The following is a 23,239-nucleotide window of genomic DNA, read 5'->3' on the forward strand; positions in this document are numbered from 1 at the left end:
AATGTTTAAGCCCCAAATTGAACAGTTTCAATCTTGCTCACATGCTTACTGGCTCCCTCCCTGTTTTGCAGGGGAACCTTGCAATCGGCCATTCAGACACAGAGTGTTTTTGCCATAAATAGTGTTCTTTGTGTATTCACACCAGAGCCTTGTGTATTTACGATTATTTTTCTTTCCTCAATCTCTGAGCAAGAAGAGAACAAGGCCCTGATGAATATCAAGTAACTCAGAGATATGAATGCCAAGTCGGTCTGTGTGCAACAAGAGAGGTGAATTATTGAGTGTAAATAGATCATGTCAGCAAGGAATTGTGACTGGAATATGTAACAGTTTGTACCCTTTTTCCTTTTCAGTAATCAGAAATGAAAAAATACAGATTTCTGTTCAAATTAGGCAAAAAAGGAAAAATACAATGATTTTATTATACATTTAAAACAGAACAATAATTACTAATCAAATAAAGTCAACATCCTACTAGAATAGTCTGAATAATTAAAATGTGGCTGTCAGCTGAAACGTACTGCCTACTTACCTCTATTTGTATCTAAAAATTTAAATATTGACTATATAACTCATGAGCAATTTAGATCCCATGAGTAGACATTATGCACACCATCAAATGAAATATATACTTATGTACATAAAAATACTGTATTGTTCTAGTAAAAAATGTTTGTCCTTATTATATTATATATAAAGCAATAAAACTAAAAACTACTCTTCTTGCAAGATGCATTATAGATATATTTATTTTAAGTCCATATTTATCTAATTCTTACTAATTATGTTAGTGTGTTGTCATTCATTCATTTGACAAAAAGCACATATAAGTAGGTGGTATATGTGAAATTTTTCAAGTTTCTTTAGTGATTATCTCATTTTAAAGGTTGAAGCAATAAGCACTGTTAACCTTTTTCTGGATAATTTTATACATAAAATATATTTCATCACCTAATGAAAGAATTAGTGAGAGAAAATGTATTTGAAAGTTGCTAATTTTTGGTGAATAGCAATGCTGGCTGCAGTGGTCAAGACTTCTCTGTACACTTTTTTTAATGTATGAGTTTCTACTAACGCAATTGCCCCAAAAATAGGAAAACCAACTGAATGGATAATAATTATGTGTCAATCCTACAAGTGATTCCTTGAAAGAGCAAATGAGCTGCCAGCCCCGACTTCCGAAGTAAGAGCCTTGGGAGAATGAAATCACTGTGGATTTTATCCAGTCCTTGTAGATGAGAGTCTGGAGGAGGCAGATGATAAACATTCTGAGGCATCAACACAAAATAGAGCAGCTATAGCTGTCTTGTATTTTTGCTGTTAAGAAAATACCTGAAACCTATTCTCTAACTGCACTTCTGAATTGGAGGTGAAGTCTTCAATGGCTTAAGAGCGCCAATACATTTCATAGGGAACTATTAATAACCACAGTCAGCATTAAGCACATTCATCTGCAGTGAGAAATTCGCCTTGCTGTGCAGTGGAGAGAACAAGAGAGAAGAAAAAGATAGCTGACATCACTGATTTACCCCTTCTTTCCCATCAATTGTATTATTTAAGTCGTCCATTATCATTCAACTTCACCTCTTACCTCTCCTGCCCACAACGCACATGTCTCAAGTGTCCGCCGCCTTGGTTTAACTTCATTTGGGTAGCGGACGTTTTCTAGTTAGTTGAAAAGTTACTCTGCATGCCAAATGCGACATAAATGACATATAGAATGCTGTTCAAGCAGACATATTGCATTCTTAAAATAGTAGGCAGACTGTTTTACTTGAGTCAATTTTTTGAGGGGGCTCAACTGGAGAATTAATAGGTTAAACACGCTATATGCAGAATTTCGATATTCTATGTAGTTGCTTTAATCATTTAATTCACTAGTAGAAAATGCAGGGGGCCAATACAGACCTTTGCAAAGGAGCTCTGACCCATACAATTTTTTGCACAGAATGGTCCATAATCTATGCTGCCCAGGAGTAGAGTCACTAGGCATATTATGTTATTGAGCAGTTAAAATAGTGTTCATATGATTGAAAACTGAATTTAAATTGTGTTTCACTTCTATTGACTTGAAATTTGAGTAGACATACATGGCTTTTCACTATTGTATACAGATATTCATTTTGGTGACATATATAGTAAATATAATATATGCATTATTATATCTATTTATACATAATATTATACAAATACAAATAAATAAATATATGCCATATGTTTTTATTTTATACGTTTACATAAAATTTCAGGCATACAAAAATTTACCATATATTAGGAGTTTCTATATACACCTTACCTTATGTTAAGATTTTATATATCCAAACTATAATTTTGAAAACAAAGCAATTAATACTTGTATGATACAATACATTGTAGCATGCTATTGACTAAACTGAAGTCCTTATTCAAATGTCATCGAATTTTCTTTTTTTCTTTTTCTTTTTGTTCTAAAATCAGATGTAGTCTTCCATTTTGCACACAGTCGTCATTTATCCTCAGTCTCTTCCTGTCTGTGTAGTTTTTCAGTCACCCCATGTATTGTACGACCTTGACACATGAAGAGTGCTGTCTAGTTATTTCTTTTGTAGAATGTCCCTCAGTTGGGTTTACCTAAATGTCTCATAATTAAATTGATTGAAGATGTGTATTTTTGGCAACAATACCAAGAAATAATCTTCCCTGTCAGTGTATCACGTTAGGGAAAATAGGATGTTAGTATTTCTATTATTGGTGGCATTCACCCCATTCAACTGGTTAAGATGACTTTTTTAAGACTTCTTCACACCCAAACTGATTTTTTGATGATTCAAAAACTTCTTGGGGGAGATAACTTGAGGATCTGCTAATACCCTACTTTGTCTCAAATTTTTGCCCCAAAATGTTACCACCCATTTATTTGAATCAGAAAAACTTATAAACATTAATTTTATTTGATGAGTTGTAATTCACTATTATCATGATTTTTACTGTATTTTATTTTACTATTCAAATTGTTACATTATTGGTCTCTAGGAATTTTATTTACATGATAACAAATAATGAAGTTATATATTTATATCATATGATTGGATATTATCTATAAAAGTCAAGTTTAAAATTTCAATATTTAATAACACTAAACATGATTAATAACTAGTTAATCATATTAAACTGAATAAATCAATATTTGGAATTTCCTAAAATATTTAAATACTGTTCCAGTTTTCAAAATTCAGTAAAATGTTGAAGATATCTTTAAAAGTATCTCATTATTTTACATATGTAGATAGTTCATCTCAGAATGAAAAAGGAAATAATGAAGATTATACAAATGCTAATTATAAGTACAAATAAGATAAATGCTTTGATCAGTATCTATAATAATATCTATATTTCTTTTTCTACCTTATTCCCTCTCTCTTTTTTCCTTGACTGTTTTATCTTTCAATTTTGTAACTATACATATACACATATAAATAAATGCATAAATATCTGTTTAATATTTGAAGCTTTGGCAAAATTTTATTTTATTCAGCCCTAAACTAGATATGCTAATGTTTTTAAGTACTTTGTCCTTGATACATCATTTATCTAAATGGTGTCTTATTTTCTTTTCAGTAGGAACTCATAATTATTGTTTAACCTGCAGGCAACTTTAAGGGCTAAATAAAGTTTTTGCTATGCTACAAAGGAATTTCTGTTTATTTTAATCTAGCAAAAATTTTGAAGATTAAACTTCCTTATGGAATACATTATGGAATATATGTAATACATTCTGGTTGGGAAAACCATGGTAAATTAGACTAGAATTGGGAATTGATATAAATATACATGGAATTTGGACAAATCATACTTGTTTTTTTGAAAGTGAAACTCACTTATGTAGCAGAATATCATTGAATACATACATAATACTAAAATCATTGATAATACTGTGATTATTAGTCTCAGAATATATTGACCGACATGTGAGGAAAACACGGAACAAAAATGTGTGAAAGGGATTTTATGTACAAACTGCTGAAACACTATCATCATGTCTTCCTTTCAAAAATGTATATAAGTTAAATAGTGATGTGAATACTTAAAAACTATTCCATGGTGTGACTCAAGCAGGTGTATCTAAAAAACAACACTGACTATAGAAACGTAGACTACTGCAATATATATTTCTCTCCCTGACTGGTATAATGTTTTCAGGTGTATCTAAAAAACAACACTGACTATAGAAACGTAGACTACTGCAATATATATTTCTCTCCCTGACTGGTATAATGTTTTCAGATACTGCAGTTGGGTGTCAGGAACTGTTATGATGCTCTTTGATCTCTGAAGCTTTAGAGCAGAAAGGATTTGGAGCTTGCTCTCAGCAATAGCAGCAAGCTGCCATCTTATTTGATATCCCTTTGATATTTGGCCTCTTTTTAGTTCTGCAAATTCAGAAGTTTTGAGGGGCCATATATTCAATGGACATTGCTATCGTCTTTAAATCCAGATGAAACTATTTTAAACTATTTTTTAATATTGAATATTTTCTTTGGTTCCAAATTATTAAAACTCCAATATTTTACTTCCTCACATTGGCCTTGTAATCTGCCTAGAAAGTGTAACAGTTTCCAGTCCCGATTCCAATTTTGTCACAATTACAGCCAAATGAATTAAAGTTTGTTACTTTTCACTCAGTAAATGATGCAATAGAAATAAAACAAAACAACAACCATGAAGTAATACAGCATCAATAGTTCAGCATATTTTCTCTTAAATTTATTTCTCCAATTCAATTAGAAGTCATAAAAGTTACTATACAAATCAAAAGTCAAAATAAATTATTTAAAATTGATCAAAATTATTACTGAAGTGATAATTTTTTGACAGATTCATTAAAAGTGAAATGGAAAAGTAAAAGACCTGAATAAAGTGTTCTTTATTAATTTTATTATTAAGGTCTATTTTCTCTAAGATACCATCAAAACTAGCTTAGGACTTTTAATTAAAATATTATTAAAGAGTGGTAGCCTTACTAAATATTAAAACTTAAAGTTTTAAAAGGTAAGTAAGAAAATAGAATTTTAATATGTATGTACATATATATATGATAAAATATAAATGTCAGGAAAGATGACAACATTTTGTGCCTTACACAAGAGAAAAAACTTCTGGTTAGAAGTATTATTTGCATAAAATTCATGTCTAAACTTTGTTCTATGCTTTATGTACAACTACATGACACTCTAATTTTTGTTGTCTGATTACCTTTATACATTCATACATATACATCTGTTACCTTTAATCAGTTGATTATTTTTGTTATCATTGTCAAACATATAATGAAAATCTTATAAATTCAATGCATAATTAAAACATTTGCATTGTCTAATATGCATACAAAAGTATACATTGATATATTTAACCTATGAAACATAATAATAAAATGAAATCATGGAATCACTAATTCTGAAACCACTACTCAGCTTATGAATTATATTATCAAAACTATGTTTTTTTTTCATTTTGCACTGTTCTTTACACAACTATTTTGCCTGTCTCAAGAGGCAACTGCTATACTGAATTTTTTGTTTGTTATTCTTTTATATTTACTTATCTCACAGGTGTGCATCCTCATGGAATATGTTTAGCTCAGATTGTTTTTATAATTTGTAAAACCTTTTTACATTTATGCAATTTTTAAATGCAACATTAAATATAACAGATGTGTTCACATTGTAGTGTCTCATTATACAATGGTCGGTTCCCTTGTTAGGCACAGTTTCCCCTTACCATGGTTTTAGTTAGTCAAAGTCAATGTCAGTCCAAAAATATTCAATGAAGTATTTTAGAAATAATTTGTGATTTTAAATCATGCTCCATTCTGAGTAGCATGATGAACTCTGGCACTGTCCTGTGTCATCCTGCCCAGATTTTGAATCATTTCTTTGTCCAGCACATCTGTGCTACCCATCCATAATCACTTAGGAGCTGTCTTGGTCATCAGATAGACTACCCTGGCGTCACAATGCTCCTGTGGAACTTTATTTTAATTAATAATGGCCCCAAAGTGCAAGCGTGGTGATGCTGGCAATTCCAACATGCCGAAGAGAAGCTGTGAAGTTTCTGTTAAAGGAGTATAGGTGAGTATAGTACAAAAAGATATCCTGAGAAAGAGGGAGGAAGCAAGAGAGACTGAATTCACATACTTGTGTTACAGTATATTGTTATGATTGCTTTAGTTATTATTAGTTACTGTTGTTAATCTCTTACTGTGCCTAATATGAATTAAACTTAATCATTGGTAAGTATGTAAAAGAGAAACAGTGTATATGAGGTTTAGTACAGTTTGTGGTTTCAGACATCCACCGTGGGTATTAGGATGGGATACACGAAGCTCATCTTAGTTACCTCACTTATTTAGACATACTTCTAGATTATCTCATGGTATGTCTACTGTTTTCCCATGGGAACTTCTCAATTAGAGTGCGAACAACTCGGCTTTCAGGATTTTAGACACATTTAAATACATAAAATGTGTTTGGCCATGGGTGGCATAATAATGCTTTACGTGAAATGTTTGAAATTAACTTTGATAATCATTTACAGTTGATTTCTTTCTTCCTTAAATCTTCATGTGTTTTCCCCTTGGACTCTCTTAACATCTGAGGTGTCAAGGTTAGCACTACAAATATTTATTTTGCTTCTCTGAGACCAAATGGTTCATCCTTTTGGGTATGAGCAAACCAATAATGTAATTCCAAAATTATACTCTCTAACTTCTCTGAGGTAGAAAATCAAATTCCATCAGATTCTTTCATTTCAGCTGAATTATACTTCCCATAGCTAGCTCTCTTTGGTGTTGATGCCTACTGACAAGTACTTCCCTGCAGCTTTTAGATTCTGTCAAAAATACAAAATCAATCAGTTTTTCCATCTAGCTGGGAAATCAGTAAAATATCCACCTAGTATGCAATTTTATTTTAATTTCTTTCATTGTGAAAGAATTTTAAAATGTTTCTAGAGAATGAACAGGAATTAACACTCATTGAACACTGATTGACTATTATGCTAATAAGACAAACTTCATAGACTATTTTAAGACCCCCAAAATGAAATTTTAAACAAAATTTTTGAAAGACCCAATTGGTTACTTTTACAGTAGCTAAATGATTGTTTATTATTTCTACTCACATAAGCAATACTGATGTTTCTCTAATAAGTGAGGAAAAAGTGAATTACTTCTTACTTCTTCCAGATTCTGCCTCTTTATAGTTATAATGGAGAGTCTCCAGTTAATTTTTTTAATTACATTTCCTTTCAAAGAGTTTATAATTATTATCCAAGAGAGTATTCGTTAAATATAAATTACTCTGAAATTCTTGGAAGAGCAAGGTTTTCTAGAAATTTTAATTTTATTTTATATTCATATCACAAATTCATCTAAAATAATCAAATAATATGAATACTTACAAACACCAGAATAATATATTTAAGTTTAAGCATTTACTCATACTGCTTTGTCTTAGGAAAAAAAGAGGGTTAGTTTGGAAAACAATATATAAATACAAAATTTAAACAATATTTTTTTACTATTTCTACAAACACAGCTTGTATCTTGTATTTATAAATCAGAATAAAATGCATTTGAGGCATGGCTAGTGTGGTTCAGTTGGTTTGAGCATTGCCCTATGACTGAAAGTTTGCAGGTTTGACTCCTGGTGAACTCACATGTCTAAGTTGCGGGTCCAGCTACCCAGTTTAGGTGCATATGATAGCCAGTTGGGATGCATACAGGAAGCAACTGATTGATGTTTCTCATGTAGATAAAAATGAAAATTAAAAAATTCATTTGATTTGTAACTCTCAGCTATTTTCATATAAACTTTCTCCATTTGTGAAGTTAAAGATGATACTGCAAAGCCTAACTAAATCTGTGAGGCATTGCAGATGGCTGGTGTGAACCCAGAGGGGGAAAATAGACACCTACTAAGAAGGGGTCCTGGTGGCTAACTGGACTCAGATAAAAGGAAGGAAGGAAGTGAGGGAGGGAGGGAGGGAGGGAGGGAGGGAGGGAGGGAGGGAGGAAAAAAAACCCAGCCCAGCAGCCATTTCTGCACAGGGGCCTCTCACACAAACTACGCTTCCTAGATAAGCCTGAACTAAACTGCCTCTGTGCTAAACTCTCTCTCTGCACTGTGTTTCTGCTACCTGAGCCAGCCCTTATAAAGGTTTTCTGGAATCCTTCTTGAACCAACAGGACCGCTGCTTTCTCCATCCAATCAGAGCTGGGCAGCTCTAATAACTCAGAAGCAGTTCTATTCTTTCCAATCAGGACAGTGCCTTTTGGGCCAAACTATAAGGATTTGGAGTCCTCATCTGTATGAGAATCAACTAATCAGGGACCAAGGCTGAAGACTTCTCTTCATATAAGACAGCTCCACTCTGGCTGGGGGATGATACACTTTTCCTTTCCACCAAAGATGGAAGACGTGTTTCCCTGGCTGAGCTGAAACACTGAAGATGTTTTTCCAGAGCAATGTCAAGCAGATTATGGTGGAGTGGAGTAGAGTCTGGTGGGAGAGGGGCCTGGCCCCAGAGCCACTTGGCATGAGAGCTGTTCTATAGCTGAGCTGTTTGCAGTGAATTAAATGTCCTTCTTCACTGCATCCCAAGTTGGGGATTCTTGTTGGTGGTGACTTGGTGCCAATAACCATCAGTTGACACCAAATATGATTCCTTGATTATCAACATCAATATTTTAACAACATCTGACAGGGACAAGTTTAAACAAAGAGTTAATGTTAATATAGAAATGTGTTGGCTATTTTCTATGATTATCAGGGCATAAATCATTGAGCTCTGCTCTTTAATAGAGGTCATTGAAATGCTGTTTCCTAGAAAATTAAATAATAACACCAAAAATAAACCTAAACTGCTTTAATTCCAATAGAAAATTATTTCAATTGTAATTTTATATAGGTATCACGACTAAATTTGTTGATTGGTTAATAAGTTCTAAAGATACATAAAAATTTCCCGAGGCTCCTTTTTATTTGCATATATTAAATGTAATATATGTATAATAAATAATCTCTTGCTATTTTTCTTGTCCTTGAAAAAGAATGATCATATTTTATAGGCTTTTTATTCTGTTACATTTAAATATTTTCGTATTATGTCACCCAACATATAAGCAAATGTATTTAATATCATGGAACTGATTTAAGTTACTAAAATTTAAAGGTCATTTTCTTATTAAATGCAAGGTCACACGATTATGTCCTCTTAGTTTATGACATATTCCATCAACTTTCCTAGTGGAGATTGATCTCTACCCTCTTTCTGCCATCTAGATTGTCAGATGTATCATTTTATTATGATTGACCTGTCAACCATGAGATGTTATCAGCTATAGCCCTGGAAAATAAAAATAGTTTGTATTTTTACAGAGCTCCAGTATGTGCTCAGGCAAATCTTTTATTATGTATCCTACATTATAAGGAATCTCTAGGTGGCCATTCATTGTAGTTTAAGATCAAGACCCTTAAATTAAAATGAATATTTGCAATGTATCATATTTGAGTAGAAATGCAATTAAATGTAAAAAGACTTCCTCAAGAATATAAGGCGCTACATATCACTGCAATAACTCATTCTATGTGATAAAAGTTCCTGTGTGAAAATAATTATTTCCATAGTTTAGTATTTTTTTTCTCTTTTCTCCTATTAGAAGTCATTTAGACCTTGTAGATATCATCATTTGTAGTTTATGAAAAATGTTCTAGTTCTTATATTTTCAGGTTTACAAATGGATTGCTTTACTGCTAAGAAAATCTGTTAATAGATATTGTTTTCATATGCAAGTAATAATGCTAGACATCATGAGACTAATTTATTAAAGTGATAAATATATATTATTATATATAAATCACTATAATAGGTGTGTATTACAGTGCAAACTATAACAACAAAGCTGCATAAAAAGACTTTATGAGCTAAGTTTATGGCCTTAGTAGAAAGTCCTTAAGCTGAAAAGAATAAGAAGAGCTCCTGGTTAAGTGGCAATATGTATGTGTGTGTATATATATATATATATATACATACAGTGAGATGTGATATTTCATGATGCCTTTGGGGAAGCTTTAATAACCTGGTAATTTTAGGATGCAAATGTATGTGTACAGGTGGGTAGAAGGTAGTACAAGTCAGCAAAAGAAGAAGCTGCAAAAATACACAGAGGCTACATCATAACAACTTCACCCCACATTTATTCAAATAAGACATAATTATTTTAGACTATGGATGCACAGTGAACTCTGGTTGTTCAGGCACTACTTGTTGAATACCCATGAGAATAACCTGGCCTTATTTGATGATACCCAAATTCTGCAGTCTTCCAGATTCACCCTTCAAAAGGACTGCTACCAACACATGAAAACAAAATATATAGATCTGTTAATTTACTTATCTTGCTTGTACGATCTATTGGAGCTCCTTAAGGGTCAAAATTGTGTTTTATTTAACAATCTATCCTCACTTAACAGGAATTGTATATAAGATGTTCAGTATTATTCAATCACCGATAACTGATTGACAAATAGCTGAATGTTTGGTAATTCCCTTAGGTATGTTCCTTTAAGGTGGAAGACAGTAATGATAATTTTTTTAAAAAGTGTCCATCTTGGAGGTAGGGTCAAGATGGAAAAGCAGTTAATACTTGTGCTCACCTCCTCCCAAGGACGAACCAAAACTACAACCAACACCATAGAAACACTAAGAATAATAAGCCAATACTATGAACAATTATACACCAATGAATTGGGCACCTTAAAAGAAATGGATGCATTCCTAGATGCATTACTACAAAAATCCAGGAGAGAATAAGAAATAAATGAAAAATCTGAAAAGACTGATGGCTACTAACAAAATTGAATCACTTATCAAAAAACTCCCAACAAATAAAAGTTTACGGCCACGTGGCTTCACAAATGAATTCTACCAAATATTTAAGAAGAATTAATACTTACACTCCTTAAATGATGTCAAATAATTGTAGAGAAAAACTACTTCCAAACTCATTCTACAAGGCCAGCATTACACTGATAACAAAAACTAGACAAATAAACACTACAAAAAATAAAATCATAATCTAACTGCTGAACATAGACAAAAAATTCTCAAAATGTTAGCAAACAAAATTCAACATTACATTAAAATGATCATAATGCACAATCAAATAGGATTTACCCTAGGTATGCAAGGTTAGTTCAATAATCACAAATATACCATATTAACAAAAATAAGAGATAAAAAGTAATATCACATTAACAGATTGAGAAAAAGCATTTGACAAAATATAGCATCCATTTGTGATAAAAACTCTCAACAAAGTGGGACCACAGGAAACATATCTTAATAAAATAAAGGCCATATATGGAAAACCCACAACTAATTTCATACTCCAAGGTAAAAAAGGTAATTTTTTCTCTTAAGTTTAAGAACAAGACAAGGATGCTTATTCCCCACTTTTATTCAACAGAGTGTTGAAAGTCCTAGCTACAGAAATCACAATAAAATAAATAAAATACATCCAAAATGGAAAAAAAGAAGTAACACTGTTTGTACATGGTATGATGACAACACCTGAAATACTGAACATTCCTTAGGCATTGTTATGATTTAGAGCTCTGAAAATAATCGTATTTGTGTCATGGGACTCAAACTTTGTTTCATGTTAAAACATCATCACCAGAGACCTACCACTTAAATGCTAAATCAGTAAACAAATAAACTAGAAACAGACCCATCGGTACAGAGAACAGACTGATGGTTGCCAAAGTAGAGGAGGATTGGAGAACTGGGTGGAAAAGGGGAAGAGATTGAAAAGCACAGATTAGTACTTACAAAATAGTCGTGAGGATGTAAAGTACAGCATAAGAATGAGAGTCAATAATATACTAATAACTATGTATGATGCCAGGTGGCTACTGGAAATATTGGGGAGAACACTTTGTAAAGTAGATGATTGTCTGACAATTATGCTGTACCTCTGAAACTAATACAAAATAATATAGAATGTAAACTATAATTAAAAGAAGTAAATGTTTTTAATTTTAAAAATTAAAAATGAAAGAAAGAGATATTCACACTTTAAAAAATGTTAAATTTAGTCTTGAGTCACAAGATAAGTTATCAGGTTCTAAGATCCATGCAGGTCAGTTAAATGGGTACAGTGTTGTAATTTCATAAATTAGACTTAAGAGCTCTGTTAAACGGGAGGGTAAGTACTTCTTTAAAGGAACAAATAAACACAGTCTCCAAAAACCTAATACATGAAGTCTTTGCACTGACCAAACCAAATCAAACTTCTGGCTAAGTGAAAGACTGAGATAAGTTTCCCTGTTTATCACTGCTAGACCAAAAGAAAGAATTCTTATTAGTAACTTCTTTTACTCTAAAATCATACCATTTGATTCTCCTTGGAATTCCTAGTTCTGCACACTCACTTCCTTACATGATGGTCATCTCCTTCAGTTTAAAAACATTTTAACAGTTCTATTGAGGTGTAATTGACATACAGAAAACTGCACATAGTTAATATATACAATTTGATAAGTTGGGACATATGCAAATATCCACAAAAACTATAACCACAATCAAGGTAATAGACATATCCAACACCTTCAAAAGTTTCTTTATGTTTCTTTGATTTTATTTTTTAAAATTTTGTGGGATTTTGCTGTTGTTGTTGTTTGTGGTAGGAACACACTGTAAGTGCATAATGTGGTATTATTAACTACAGGACAATGTTGTAAAGGAGATCTCTAGAATTTATCCATCCTACACGACTGGAATACCATACCCACTGAACAGTAGTGCTTCACTCCCAGCCCCTGGCCACCACAGTTCATTCTGTTCTATAAAATTGACTATTTTTATGTCTCATATAAGTCTAGTAAGGCAGATTATTCCCTTTTATTAGTGGCATATTTTACTTATCACAATGCCCTTCTAATTCATTCATGTTGTCATAAATGGAAGAATTTCCTTATTTTTTATGGCTGAATAACATACCATTGTAGGAATATACAATATTTTTTTATCTATTCATCCATCAGTGGTCATTTAGGTTGTTCCTGTGTCTTAGCTATTGTGCAGAATGCCGCAAAGAATATGGCAGTGCAGGTATCCTTCCTGAGATACTGATTTAATGATTTAGATACACATCCAGACTGGGATTGTTGGATTACATGATAGTTTACTTTTAACAGCTTGAGGAACCTCCATACTTCTGTGTTTTCAACAGCAGCTGCAGATTCCGCACACCTGCTAACAGGGTTTGAGGTTCCAGTCGCTCCAGATCCTCATCAAAACCTGTTATCTAACTTTTTCCTGATAACAGCCAACCTCGTGTGTCTCAGATGATAACTCTTCATGGCTTTGTTTTGCATTTCTCTGGAAATTAGTAATTTTAACCAGCTTTTTATACACCTCTTGGCCATTTGTATGTTTTTGGAGGTAAATATCTATTCAGGTTCATTGCTTATATTTTTAATCAGGCTATTTGTGTGTGTGTGTGTGTGTGTGTGTTTGCTATTGAGTTGCAGGAGTTTCTCATATTTTGGGGATATTAAGAACATCAGATTTTTGATTTGCAAGTATTTTCTCCTATTTTGTAGTTTGCTTTTCATTCTGTTGATTATTTTCTAAAATCATATAATCATTATAATAGACAGAAAAATATTTGACAAAATCTGACGCACTTTCACAAAAAATGCTCAACAAATTAAGTACTTTAACATAATAATGGACATATGTGACAAGTCTACGGCTAACTAATATTCTCAAATGTAGAAATCAAAACCTCTTCCTATAAGATCAGGAAAAAGACAAGAGTGCCCACTCCAACAAGTTCTATTCCAAATAGCACTGCGAGTTATAACCAGAGTAATTAAGAGAGAAAAAGAAATAAAAGACATCCACATCAGAAAGTAAGAAGTAAAAGTATCACTGTCATAGATGACATGATCTTATATGTATCAATTCTTACAGACTTGGGAAAAAACTGTTAGAATGAATATTCAGTGAAGATGCAAGATATAAAATCAACAAAGAATTGATTGCATCTGTGTACACTAATAGTGAACTACTCCCCAAAATAAATTGGAAAACAATTTCATTTACAACAGAATCAGAAATAATAAAATATGTAGAAAAAAACTTAACCAAGTAGGTAAAAGGTGTGTACTGCTGAAAATTACAAAATATTGATAAGAAAAAATAAAGGAAGGCACAAATAATTGAAAAGACAACTATGTTCATGTATCAGAAAACTAAATATTGTTAAAATGTTTATACTACCCAAGGCCACCTACAGATTCAATGTTATCCCCATTAAAATTCCAATGGCATTTTTAGAAAAAGAGAAACAGATCCTAAAATTTATATTGAACCACAAAAGGTTCAATTGCCAAACTCATCTTGGGAAAGAATAGTGAAGCTACTGGCATCACACTTTCTTAATTATAAATGTATTACCAAGCCATGGTAGTTAAAACACTTTGACACTGGCATAAATATAGCCATATAGACCAGTGGAAAAGAATACAGAGCCCAGAGATATGCCCAAGCTTGTCTTTATCAATTGATCTTTGACATGGATGCCAAGAATACACAGTGGAGAAAGGAGAACCCATTCAACAAATGATATTGGGAAAAATAGATTTCCATGTGCAAATTAAAAAAAGGAAAGAAAAAGAAATTGTACCCTGTCTTACACCTTATACAAAAATCAATTCAAGATGGATTAACACTCAAATATAAGACCTGAAACTATAAAACTACTGAAATAAAACATAGAAGAAAATCTTCTTAACAGTGTTCTTGTCAATTATTTCTTGGCTATGACACCAAAAGCGCAGAAAACATACCCAGAAACAGAAAAGTAGGACTGTATAAAACTAAAAAGCTCCTTCAGAGCACAGGAAACAATTGTCTCTCTCAGTTTAAATATTTTGTTCTGAATTGTTAGCCTTTTTAACCTCAATATGCAGTGTAGCTGAGCTAGCAAATTTCACGTTATCTTTATAATTGGGAAAACTAATACCTTTAGTCCTAGTCCATCAGAAGACTTCCATCTGTACTAGACCAGTCTCTCCAAGGTCATCATAAAAGAGAAGGAAATAACACTGAAATATTTGGGTTCCATGCAAAACTGTGAAGTTACAAGAACTTCATTTTAAAAATTCAGGGGATTTTCTTTAAAAGCATTCTAAGTCAGTAGGCAAAAGGTAAAGACAAATTTCAGGATGCTTCTTTCACAAAGAGTGACACAAAGCATTCTCTATGTTGGATAACACTGTAAATTATTTATTTGTTTTTATTTCTACCTAATTTGTTCCATATTTGGTAAGCTCCTGATGTTTTGCTCATGAGTTAGTAAAATGTCAACTGCCAGCTCATCGACAACATGCATCATTTGGACAAAGACATCACTGTATTGCTTTAAACAGTTACACTCGATATCTATCCTTGAGAGCAATTTCTTGAGCAGACCTTCATATTGGGTTCATTGAATATCAGAATCAATATTGAGAATGTATTCCTAAGAATAAAAGTCACATAATTTTCATAAAGTTACTTCTTATAGTAAGGTAAATCAAGAAATGAACTAATGGCCTCAAACCACTTTTAAAAATGTTTGTTATCTTTTTTAAATTTATAACATAACTGGGATACTTTATCACTTAAATTGTGTTGAGATTTGATATTAATACTTAGCTACAGTATAATCCAGAAATAAAAATATACTAAACAGTTTTAGGAACACATATTTCCAATGCATATATACTTCTTATAAATCCAAAATTCATATTTATTTTAAAATAAAGACTTAGAAAATGAAACCAGTTTATCTAATTTTTGCTAAGTGTGCCAAAAACACTTCATGCAAAAATAAATATTGAAGCATAAAAACACTTTCAGCTTAGTTTTCTAATGTCTTAAAAATCATATCAGTTTTACAAATCACTATTTCTGAGGACAAAAGTGTAACCATTCCTCCTCCATTTATGCCATGTTTATGATAAACATGAAAAGTACTCTAAACACAATAAATGGAACTTACATTCTGGACCATTTTAATATAACATATATCAGTTAAAATCATTTTTATATTTTTACTTAAGCTTAGATTTCACTAAAATAACTTTACAAGGGAGAGCTATTTGATGTATAATGACAATACTTTAGAAACAATCTTTGACATTCACACCTATATTAGTGGATACATCACAGTCCACTTAAATACATTTTCTAGTATATGCCAAATCATCTAACAAAGCAAATCCACAATGCTAATCTGTTTTGAGAGCAGATCGTCAGTATTTACTATGACTGCCTTTGGATAATATATTGATTTTTTAACTGTTTAAATCAGTCATAGTACCTGATAATAACATTTAAGCAATACTTGATCATTTTTCATTTATTGTTGATTCTCTACATGACCACTTCTTAAATAAAACACTTATTTTGTTTAAGAATTAAGAGCAAACGTGTTTGTGTTTTATCCAGTGGAGCAGAATTTAAGAAGAGAAATAATAATATTTCAATGCTGGCTTCTAAGCTATGGTGTATATAACTTAAAAGTTCAGTTCTCACCGTTCTGCTGCCAAGTCTGTTTGTTATGATCACAATAACAAATGTTAGCTTTTGAAAATCATTATTACAATTAAAAGCTTGGAACAGCATGAGAAAGCTATTAGCAACATCTTGAATCCCATTTTAAGTTAGCTCTACTTCCAAATAACACTTTAAATGGCTTCAGATAACCTACCGTAACTGATTAGCCAACATCAGTTTAGGATTTTTTTTTTCAATGTTCTACTGTGTGACTCTTGGCAGCAAAAGTATAGCAAGCTCTTTATATTTGTGATGAATAAAAGTACCAAGTTCTAAAATACCACTGGCCTCCCTGACGGATGTGACTCAGTTCCTCCAGCATCATCCTGCACAGTGAGAGGTCCGTTCCTGGTCAAGGCACACACCTGAGCTGCAGCTGCTGGGAGCTGCAACAGAAACCTGATTGATGTTTCTCTCTCGCATTAGTGTTCCTCTTTCCCTCTCTCTCCCTCCTCCCCACTCCCTTTAAAAATAAATAAATAACCCCTTCAAAATAAAATAAAGTAAAATACCAGTGGTTCTCGTGATACAGTAAATATCTCTCTCCATGCAATGCTCTCCCCAAAATTAAAGTAACATTTTATTTCTCCCTCTGAGAGTTGACTAAGGAAAGAAAATCACTTTTTTTTTTCAGTTGAGGTGAAAAAAAATGCTTTATAAGTTCATTTGTTGCAAGAGCCATTGCTTGAGAGGGAATGCAGCAAGTATAGCTCAGAGATAAATCACGATATATTATTTTTTGAGTTCTCTGATGTCCATAAACATATTTCATAGTGTCGACGTGGTAAGGCACTTTCACATTCTGGAAGAATAGCTCCTAATTGCATTTGCCTGTGAGTCACACCAAGTGGGTAGAATTATTGCTTCTGCTATTGTTCCAGCAACTCCACCATAATAAAGTTTACGTGAGTTTTCATAGCTAAGGCATTAGCGCCCTTGAACAAAATCGGGATTTCGTTGCCTGCCACTGAACAGAGGCATATTCCAAAGATAAAGGCTGGTGAGGAAGGAAAAAGTCTTCGTTAAGATGTTGCACAAATAGGACGAATGAGGAATCCCTGACTGCAGGTTCCTCTTTTCTGCAAAACACAGAAAAAACCCGTTTGTTCCCAAAATGACTGAAACCCAAAAGCATGCCCAGAAACCTTGCCCCGTCCTTGTCGGTCCTTTGTGGAGCCCCAGGGGGCTAAGCGTCTGGATTTCTAGCCTCAGGGGTCTCTCTGGAGTCTGCACGAAGCCCGTGCCATCAGGGTTGCATCACCGCTTCTCCAGCTGATGATAGCTTCCACCGCTGGGGACCTCAGGCCAATCGCTACAGCTGGTCACGCTCATGGGGTTTAGCGCCCGCTGCCTGGTCCCGTAGTGTCCAGGGTCCCACAAGTGCTCCAGCCCTCATCTGCTCCATGGAACCCATAGGGAGAGACAGGGCAGTCTCTGCCTTCCCTCCTTTTAAATCTCCAGGCTCAAGGAATCTTCCATGCGTTCTGGGAGCGTTCAACTCTCCTGGCAATCTCATCCTTTTCCCAGGATGGACTGGCAGGTCTGCACCTCTCCTTGCTGCCCTGTTAACTTTTAGTTACTTGTGGCTCCCTGTCCTCTGATTTCCCCTTCCATCAGGAACCCTAAGGGGGGAATGTGGGCTTTTTGTTCACCAAGCATTTCACTAGCCTCCTGCATACCTCAGTAACATGCACAGTAACTTCTTCCAGCCTTGTCTCTGCCCCTGGGACAGGGAATCTGTTTTCAGCTCTAGGTTGTTTACCTGGGGAATGCAGCCAGTCTCTCCTGCTGCCTGGGGGCCCCTCCCCTCAGGTCCCAGCTCCATGCCCCTGTCATTAGGATTCTCTGATGAAAGTCTGCCAAGCAGGGCAGGGGCTTGGGAAAGCCTGGCACTCTCTAAGGTGCGGAAAGTAAGAATTGAAACACCTGTATATGGGTGGATGGAGGAAGTGCAGGGTTATAAGGGGATAAATGGCAATAGAAAAGCACACAATTAAAAGAATCTTAAAAAATACTGTAACATTAAATAATTTACACACACACACACATATATATATATCCATTTTTAGCGAGAGCTGTCGCTAACCCCGGAAAGGTATGAAACGCACAGTTTACTCATGGTCAGACATTGTGCAGACAGGTGGCAACTCGGGCCAATACAGTCCTAGTTCTGTTTATTCCTACTCCACCATGGCTTCTTATTTAATTAGTTGATCAATTAAAATGTATTTACTGAGAAAATGCAACACCTGCATAGGGAGCCATTCTTCATACAGAAGGCATTTGGTTTCTGTAAAATCCAAGGAAACCACTTTCCTTGGGGTAAATCATTTTAAACGCACGGATAATTCGGTGTGTGCTCTCCTTTCACCTGGAACTCTTTCACCTGGAGGGCTAGGCACACTCTAATCATGTCAAGATGGTAAATACTGATAACTGCTGTCTTACCATCCAGGGGACCCAGCTTTGTAGTAATTAACGTTTTACAGTGCTCAAGCACCATAAACTGGATTGCACTCTGGGGATAGATTGGAATCATCATTGCACAATTCCCTTTATACAATCCTAGGTATCCCTCCTTTTGGGGAGCAGAACACAATGCAGAACATTCTCCTGAATGTTCCTAATGGAAATTGTGAGCTTGTAATCAAATTTGTAGCACAGCCTGTGCCGTACCTCTGGCCAGGAAGGAGCATAGTCAGAAGTCTGTGCCGGCCATGGGCTGTCAGGCTCCTGCTTCTGTGTCATCAGGAAAGGAGAGCTGGCCACTGCCAGGGCCACTGCCCGGGCCTCTGATGCCATCTGGAGCAGGGCCACGTCGGAAGCTTTCGTCGCCAATTCACGGTCCAAGGGGTGGGACCTGGGCCATTGCTGGTGCTGGTGGGGAGGAGTGTCAAGTCACGTTTTAATTAAAGCAGTTCTTTGGTACACGAAAATAATTTGATCAGACTGAAAAGTCTGACGTCATAATTGAATAATCCCAGGCTATCAAGAATGAATAGACTCTTTATTCTTCAAATAATTCATGAAGTCTATAGTCTTATGTGAAAATCAAAGGGTCTCACCATCACTTTAACCTAGATGATGATTCTTCTCTTTTGATACCACAGTTGCAATCAAATCAATGATTTAAAATAGAAATTGATTTAAAAATAGATGATTTAAAAGTAGAAATTGATTGATTAAATAGTTTTTTTTTTGTTTTTTTTCTGTGATTTTGGAAGGGGAAAAATGCTCCTAATCTTTCCTATTTCCAGCAATCAATTTATTTCCTTAAATTAAAAAAAAATAAAAATAAATAAAATAAAATTGAGCCATATAACACACAGATAAATAATATTTTGGTGCTTAGTCTATTTTCTATTTTTCTATTATAAATGCAGAGCATGCACCCTTTAGTAGAAGCTTTTGGATATTTCAGCTTTGCATAGTAAAATTATTAATAGTTACGTATTTTTCCAAATTTATTCAACATGGTAATGAAGGTGAATGCCTACATCTTTATGCATTTTTGGGACAGCCACTAATGTTATGCTATGGTGTGACATATCTACATAATAAATTTTGTTTCTTAAACATGAATATCATTAAGCAATTAGTCAAATGTCTTTGTAAGTTTATCTGTACTCTGAAAGATTAAACTGAATACACAAACCCAATGCTGAAAGTCTCTATCCCTCTTTTTTCTTTTTTTGGAAGCAATCCTGCTAACTGCTGCTTCTTTTTTTTTCTCAAAACATATTAGATTTGGTTTTATTGTAGAACACACATACCAGAACAAAGTGCTGTACACACAGCTACAAATGATTCAAATCAAGATTAAAAAGATTCAAATGATTCAAATGATTCAAATGACACACAGATACAAATGAGAACAATCAACGTTGTACCATATAGGAGATAGCTGACATACTCAAAATATCCAAACTGGTAATGCTATTAGTGAAAATGAAAAAAAATATGTGTTTTATATCACACACAAAAAAACCCACTAACTTTTTGGCTAAGTCAATATCACAGTTTGTGTATCCATTTACTTATTAGTTGCTTCCAATTTGAGGCAGTTATGAATAAGGCTGACATAATCCTTCATGAGCGAATTATGTGTGGATATAAGATTTTGGCTCATTTGTCAGAGATTCCTAGAACCAATGGATCATATAGTAAGGCAAAGTTAGCTTTGTAAGAAACTACCAGCCTGTCTCAAAGGGCAACTGTCGCATTCCCAAGAGCAATGACAGAGGGTTCCTGTCGCTCCTCATCCTTGCTAGAATTCAGTGTTATCAGTGGTTTTAGATATTAGTCATGCTAATAGATGCGTAGTGGTCTCTCATTATTTTAATTTATAATTCACTCAGGATATAGGGTGTTGGACATCTTTTTATTTACTCATATGCCATCAGTATATTTTTGTGAGATATTTATTCATATGATATGCCCATTTTTAAACTGGATTGTTTGTTTTCATATTAAGTCTTACGAGTTCTTTGTATATTTTGGATACAAGTCCTCTATCACATGGGTAATTTGCAAATACATTCTCCCAGTTTTTAGCTTACCTGATCTTAACAGTAGTTTTCATGTTTGTCCCAGAACAAAAGTTTTTTTTTCAATTCAAAGAGATCTGGCTTACCAATTTTGTCTTTCAAGGATCATGCTTTTGGTGTTATATCAAATAGAATTTATACTGCCAAATCCAAAGTTACTTAGATTATCTCCTATTTTAGCTTCTAGAAGTTTTATAGTTTTGTGTTGCACATTTAGGTTTATGATCCATTTTGAGTTAGTATTATAAAGGTCATATCCTTTTTTACTATAACTTATTCTTGTTTATCCTGTTTTTACTGTAAACTATAAGAACCCATGAACTATTTCCTACTTTCAATCATATCCTAAATACCAATCCCTGTGTCTGGAATCAGTAAGTATTTTTTAAATGAACACACAGGAGAAATAATAGCCCCTATATGAGTTAATTCTGTAGCTGTTTTTATTCCTAATTATTTAGTTGTGTTATTTAATTCTCACACTTTGAAGTACCTTGACAAACAGATCATACTATAAGAAAGACATCATCACCATGGCCAGTATGGCTCAGTTGGTTGGGTGTTGTCCCACAGATGGAAGGGTCAGGGTTCGATTCCTGTCTGGGCACGTGTTACAGGTTTGGTCCTCTGTCTGGGGGAGAGCAAAGAGGACACTGACCAGCGTTTCCTTCTCACACCCAAGTTTCTCCTCCTCTCTTTCTACCTCCCTTCCTCTCTCTTTGGAATCAATATAAAAAAGGACATCATTAAAGAAAAAAAAATATTTGAAATGCTATAAATAATTTAACTCAAGCATCACAGTATTTTTTCCCACGTAATGTTTCTCTGTTGAAAATAAGAGTAAAGAAATGTGCGGGCAAATTGCAAACAGTAATAATTGAAATAGAGCAGATATTTGCAATAATGTTTATAATGTGAAAATATCCAGAAGTTTTCATCTCATATAGGAAAGATAAGTGATGATGGAAAAAAATAAATATAAAAACTACATTTAAATTCCAAAACAATAGAAAAAATAAAATACAAGTAAAAATACATTTTTGAATGGAGGCTATCCCAATTATCTGCATATTTAAGGTATATGTTGCTTACATTTTTTAAAAAATGAAGATTTGTGGCAAATTTTGTACATAAAATATGCTCAAACAAGCTCAACAACAAATATTTTAAGCTATCCAGGTATACCTATCTTTGGACGTGATAATAATGAGTTACCATTTAAAGGATTAGCAGTTTCTTATATAAAAGGATCCATGTATCAACATGTAAGCCCAGTATTTTCATATACAGATATAGAATTTAATCTGTGCTAATAGAAATGCCTTACACTTTGGTGATATCATAAAATTGGGTCCAGAAAGCGCTGTTAGGGTGCTGTGAGTCATTGAAACAGGCTTATGTAATTGTAAATGCCGCGGAAGGAGACGGCAGAGACCACTTAGCAGGCCATTCAGCTGCATATGGGAGCGAGGAGACTGCACAGCCATCCTGCTTGGACGGACCTGTAGTCAAATCTGCATGGAGTGAGACACAGGAGAAGTTTAGTTTGATATCTGAAAGCAGCTAATAATATGATGAAAATTTTTAAATTATCACAGAATAAAAGGTATTGTGAAAAGGTATATATTTAAACATTAATTCAAAATCCTAGTATTAGTTTGTATATTAAGTATATGCTCAGGAGAAAACATTTATTCAGTTTTACATTTTGTCTTGTTACATTGACACATTCAGTGTATTCATGGTCAATCTAAAGTAATATTATATTTTACAGTAAGAAAAGAGTTGAAGATATATTTTTTATAAAAGAGATTTTCTTCTGAAATTAGTTTTTTTGTACTTGAATTTTTCAGTTCAGAAAATGTAATAGCCTAAATAATGTTTAGGACAGCATTTTTATTATTTTTTTATTTTGAAAAAATATTAGAGATATTCATGATTTTTTTTTTTACTTAAAAGCAAAATATAGGAGTTTACATGTATGGTTATGTGTGTGTGTGTGTGTGTGGTTAAAAATTGTGGTTAAAACATGGTTAAAAATT

General features: G+C 33.6%; 1 pseudogene; it reads right to left on the reverse strand.

The window, feature by feature from the left end:
- Positions 1 to 17,569: 17,569 nt before the first annotated feature.
- On the reverse strand, positions 17,570 to 21,232 carry LOC123818726 (annotated as a pseudogene).
- Between the last annotated feature and the right edge of the window lie 2,007 nt (positions 21,233 to 23,239).

This window comes from Phyllostomus hastatus, unplaced genomic scaffold (genome assembly GCF_019186645.2).
Source record: "Phyllostomus hastatus isolate PE091 unplaced genomic scaffold, TTU_PhHast_1.1 phas_contig_29, whole genome shotgun sequence".
Taxonomy (NCBI): domain Eukaryota; kingdom Metazoa; phylum Chordata; class Mammalia; order Chiroptera; family Phyllostomidae; genus Phyllostomus; species Phyllostomus hastatus.